General features: G+C 47.8%; 1 pseudogene; it reads left to right on the top strand.

Moving 5' to 3' along the window:
* Positions 1–1,977: 1,977 nt before the first annotated feature.
* LOC120875345 lies at positions 1,978–4,656 on the top strand (annotated as a pseudogene).
* Positions 4,657–5,835: the final 1,179 nt, after the last annotated feature.

The following is a 5,835-nucleotide window of genomic DNA, read 5'->3' as shown; positions in this document are numbered from 1 at the left end:
TGTATCTATCATGACCAATAGGTATTTATACCTTTGAGAAACTGGCATCTGGGTGAAGTCCATCTGCCAATCCTCTCCTGGGTAGGCCCCACGTCGGTGGATGGGCTGGGCAAGCTGAGGTCTTTGAGCTCTTTGGGAGTTGTTTAACTGACAAGTGGGACAAGAGGAGACCACTTGCCTTATAGTTGTTTGGAGGCCTGTTCCTCTGAAGGACCTTTTCTAGTAATCTTTGGAGGGCCTTTTTCCCTAAATGAGTAGTGGCATGTAAGAAGTTAACCAACTTCCATTGTAGGTTCCCAGGCAGAAAAAGGAGTCCCTCCTGTTGGAACCACCCCATATGATCTTCTTGAAAGCCCTCACTCTTAGCTTTAAGAGTCTCACCTTCAGTATATGAAGGAGTTTCTGGCAAATTAGTCTGTGGAACTAGGGTGGCCTATTAGGTCACTGTTCTGTAATTCTTCTCTCTCAGCTGCCTGATCAGCTGCTTGGTTCCCTCCTGCTACTTCTGTGCTCCCTTCTTGGTGTTCTTTACAGTGGGAGACTGAAACCTCAGTGGGCAGATGGACTGCCTCCAAGAGTCTAAGAATTTGATAACCGTATTTGATTAGGGACCCTCAGGTGGTCAAGTGGCCCCTTTCTTTCCACATAGCAGCATGTGCATGTAGCACCAGAAAGGCAGACTTGGAATCAGTGTAAATGGCTCCTCTTTTTCCTTTTCCCAGCTCTAAAGCTCGAGTCAGGGCTATGAGCTCAGCTGATTGGGCTGCAGTACCTGGTGGCAGAGGCTTAGCCTCTATGGTCTCAAAATTGGAGACTGGCAGAAAGTGAAGAGGAACTAAAAAGCCTCTTGATGAAAGTAAAAGAGGAGAGTGAAAAAGTTGGCTTAAAGCTCAACATTCAGAAAACGAAGATCATGGCATCCGGTTCCATCACTCCATGGGAAATAGATGGAGAAACAGTGGAAACAGTGTCAGACTTTATTTTGGGGGGCTCCAAAATCACTGCAGATGGTGACTGTGGCCATGAAATTAAAAGATGCTTACTGCTTGGAAGAAAAGTTATGACCAACCTAGATAGCAAATTCAAAAGCAGAGACATTACTTTACCGACTAAGGTCCATTTAGTCAAGGCTATGGTTTTTACAGTAGTCATGTATGGATGGGAGTGTTGGACTGTGAAGAAGGCTGAGCACCAAAGAATTGATGCTTTTGAAGTGTGGTATTGGAGAAGACTCTTGAGAGTCCCTTGGACTGCAAGGAGATCCAACCAGTCCATTCTGAAGGAGATCAACCCTAGGATTTCTTTGGAAGGAATGATGCTGAAGCTGAAACTCCAGTACTTTGGCCACCTCATGCGAAGAGTTGACTCATTGGAAAAGACTTTGATGCTGGGAGGGATTGGGGACAGGAGGAGAAGGGGACGACGGAGGATGAGATGGCTGGATGGCATCACTGACTCGATGGACGTGAGTCTGAGTGAACTCTGGGAGTTGGTGATGGACAGGGAGGCCTGGAGTGCTGCGATTCATGGGGTCACAAAGAGTTGGACACGACTGAGCGACTGAACTGAACTGAACTGAACTACATAACCTGCTCTTCTTTTTCCATCCAAGACAAAGCTGCTTCCATCAGTGTACCAAATTTCCTCAGGATTGGTCAGAGGATCTTCCGACAATCCCTCTCTGGGTTTTCTCCAGTGGTCCAAGGTTTCTAGGCAAGAGTGAAAGGGGAGAGAGCCATCGGGGGTAGGCAGGAGGGTGGCTGGGTTAAGAACCTCACAAGGGGACATAGTGAGGCCTGGATTTTCCATCAGCATTACTTGATATTTGAAGATTCTTTGATCAGACATCCATAAATGGCCTCTCCCATTTAGGAGTTGTTTTCACTTGGTGGCTGGTAAAAATAGTTAGTTTGCCCCCAAAGGAGAGTTTTAAAGCATCTTCTATCATGATTGCAATAGCTGCAAGATTTCGAAGGCATGGGGACCAGCCTCGGGCAGTTGGATCAAGCTTTTTGGATAAGTAAGCTACAGGCTGGGGCTCAGATCCCAACCTTTGAGTTAACACTCCCAAGGCTATTCCCTTGCTTTCATGGACATAAAGTTGGAATGCTTTTTCTGGGTCTGGCAACCTCAAGGCAGGTGCCTGAGCTAAGGCCTGTTTTAGTATAGCCTCTGCCTTCTTCTGAGCAGTTCCCCACATCGGTGGGATTGAATCACCCTATCCCTTTAAGCTTTCATATAAGAGCTGGGCAATTAGACCATAGTTGGGTATCCAGATTCGACAATACCCAGTTGGCCCCAGGAAAGCTTGCAGTTGTTTTCGAGTCGTGGGGGAGGGCAACTGGAGGATTCCTTGTGCCTGATCAGAGGACAGCCTCCTGGGCCCGTGTGTAATCTGAACTCCCCGGTAAGTGACCTTTGTCTTGACCATCTGCTCCTTAGCACAGGAGATTTTATATCCCCTTTCTGCCAAAAAGTTTAGAACCTGAATTGCATGTTGTTGGGCATTTTTCTCATCTGGAGAGCAGATTAGTAGGTCATCTACGTATTGTAATATTTTCCCATTAGGTCCCAGGTCCAGATCTAGGAGATCCTGGCTAAGGGCCTGTCCAAACAAGTGGGGGCTATCTCTGAACCCCTGAGGTAACACTGTCCAAGTCATCTGTTGGTGTTTTTCTCCTGGGGCCTCCCACTCAAAGGCAAAAAGATATTGGGATAATATCAATAACCTCAGATATGCAGATGACACCACCCTTATGGCAGAAACTGAAGAGGAACTAAAAAGCCTCTTGATGAAAGTGAAGGAGGGTCTGCGCTGCCGTTTGCCCAGCCAGTTGGCTCCTTTTTGAGAGTGAGGCGCCGAGTGGTTGCTCGGTTTCCTGGACTTGGGCCGGGGACTGGGTTTGCGGCTGGAGGGCTCAGGCTGGTGCGGGGCGACGCCGTGGTCAGTTGTGGTTCCTGGGTGATGGTGATTTCCACGGGTGCCTTGGTCCGCGCTGGCCGCCTGGCCACTGCGCCCTCCACGGTGCCCAGGTCCGTGGCCTGGCCTTCTTGGGGGACGGTCGGTCATGGTCATGGCGTCTCAGCCGAATTAATCTGCGGGGTGGGGGGGTGGGGGGGTGGGAAGGGGATGAAGCAGGGAGGAGTGTCCGGGTGGTGGTGAGATGCAGACCATTTAATTTGGCAGAGCGGAAAGCTAATGCCCATTCAGTAGTAGAATGTGATCATGTGTGGAAGGAAGTTAGTGTTCGAACTGGAGGACTGGCGGACAAAAGCTCAAGGAAAACATACACTTTAGATATGGTTTTTGGAGCAAATACTAAACAAATTGACGTTTACCGAAGTGTTGTTTGTCCAATTCTGGATGAAGTTATCATGGGCTATATTTGCACTATTTTTGCATATGGCCAAACCGGCACTAGAAAAACCTTTACAATGGAAGGTGAAAGGACTCCTAATGAAGAGTATACTTGAGAGGAGGATCTTTTGGCTGGTATAATTCCACGTACTCTTCATCAGATTTTTGAGAAACTTACTGATAATGGTACTGAATTGTCAGTGAAAGTGTTGCTATTGGAAATCTATAATGAAGAGCTCTTTGATCTCCTTAATCCATCTTCTGATGTTTCTGAGAGACTGCAGATGTTTGATGATCCCCGTAACAAGAGGAGGGTAATAATCAAAGGTTTAGAAGAAATTACAGTACACAACAAGGATGAAGTCTATCAAATTTTGGAGACGGAGGCAGCAAAAAGGACAGCCACAGCAACTTTGATGAACGCCTACTCTAGTCTATCCCACTCAGTTCTCTCTGTTACAATACATATGAAAGAAACTACAGTTGATGGAGAGGAGCTTGTTAAAATTGGAAAGTTGAACTTGGTTGATCTTGCAGGCAGTGAGAACATTGGCCATTCTGGAGCAGCTGACAAGAGAGCTCAGGAAGCTGGAAATATCAATCAGTCCCTGTTGACTCTGGGAAGGGTTATTACTGCTCTTGTAGAAAGAACACCTCATGTTCCTTATTGAGAATCTAAACTGACTAGAATCCTCCAGGACTCTCTTGGGGAACGTACAAGAACATCTATCATTGCAACAATTTCTCCTGCATGTCTCAATCTGGAGGAAACTCTGAGTACATTGGAATATGCTCATAGAGCAAAGAACATAGTCAATAAGCCTGAGGTTAACCAGAAACTCACCAAGAAAGCTCTGATTAAGGAATATACAGAAGAGGCAGAGCATCTGAAACGGAGCATCTTGCTGCAACTCCTGAAAAAAGTGGAGTGTACATTTCTGAAGAAAATTTTAGAACGTAGGAAACTATGAAACAGGAAGGTCTGGTTTCTTCAGAAAATTGCAAACAAAATCCCTCTCCTTGGAACATGCAGGCAGGAGCCCGGTAGCAAGCCCAAGGCTCGGAACCCTGCAAGCTCGCTCTACCTGCATCTCGCCACCATCTGGATGTTCTTCCCCTTTTTATCTTTCTTCTTCACGGATGGGTTCGGCTGGGACACCATGACTGTCCCCTGGGAGGGCCGGGTTGTGGACTCGGGCGCCATGGAGTGGCTTGGAGGCCGGCGTGGACCTGCGTGCCCTCCTCCCCTGCCAGGTGCTGGAGAGCCCGTGGATGTCGCTGTCGCCCAGGAACCGTGACTGACTGTGGCATCTGCCTCGCACTGGCCCAAGCCTTCTGGTCGCAGACCTGGTCTCCGTTCCCGGCCCGGGGGGCCGGCCAACCACTCGGTGCCTCACTTTTGGAAGGGAGCCGACTGGCCAGGCCAATGGCAGCGCTGGCGGGCAAAGCACCATGGGACGCGGTGTGGTCACCAGACCCCGCCCCAGGGCATGACCTGTGGAAAAGCCATGGGCTTTTGGCGCCAGCCTGGAACTCATAGTCTAGTGTGAGACTGTCCCTGAGTAGTGAAGGAATGTCTCTAGGCTAGAGTTTCCTCATCTGCAGAATGGTACTGATAGCAACTATCTGAGACAGTTGTGTAAAAATTAATAAGCTGGTGAGGGTAAACAGTTTAGGCTAGAACGACCATGTAAGCACTCAGGAAACCTAGCCGGGATTGTAAATGATATTAGAGAATTTTAAGATAGTGCTGTGGAAGCACAGAAAAGAGAGGTCCAGAGCAAGCCCCTTTCTCGGAGGAAGCGTCCAGAATCGTCTTGAAGAATAATTAGGAAATGTTATTAGTACCATGGGTACTAAATCGTGATGAAAAAGACACTGAATGTTACTTTAGGACTATGAATTTATCCTTTGAGTGATGAGAACTCGTCCTCGCCAAATGATTCCAAGCAAGAATGCAAAGTCAGATTTGCGTTTTCCAACCGTGGTCCTGCAGTAGCTGTTGCAGGCTCCATCTCTGTGGTGCAGCATCCACAGGTCTCTCAAGGAGGTTGTGCAAACACGTGCAGCTGTCAGCCTACAACTCCCTGCAGGCAACGCTACCTGGTTCCTCTTGCGCTCAGTGACCGCCTGCTTCCGTAGGAGTACTCTGGGCGTTTTGGCAGTGTTTATGGTTACTCGACCAGATTAGATGTGGGTTGCAGACCCAGGAAATAAAGAATCATGGGCCTCTGCTTAAAGAAAAAGAAAGAAAGTGAAAGAGGAGAGTGAAAAAGTTGGCTTAAAGCTCAACATTCAGAAAACGAAGATCATGGCATCTGGTCCCATTATTTCATGGGAAATAGATGGGGAAACTGGAAACAGTGTCCGACTTTATTTTGGGGGGCTCCAAAATCACTGCAGATGGTAATTGCAGCAATGAAATTAAAAGATGCTTACTCCTTGGAAGGAAAGTTATGACCAACCTGGATAGCATA

The sequence above is a fragment of the Oryx dammah genome, unplaced genomic scaffold (assembly GCF_014754425.2).
Source record: "Oryx dammah isolate SB20612 unplaced genomic scaffold, SCBI_Odam_1.1 HiC_scaffold_16, whole genome shotgun sequence".
NCBI lineage: Eukaryota > Metazoa > Chordata > Mammalia > Artiodactyla > Bovidae > Oryx > Oryx dammah.
The sequence above is the reverse complement of the archived record's forward strand: the minus strand, read 5'-3'. Positions and strand labels throughout refer to the sequence as shown.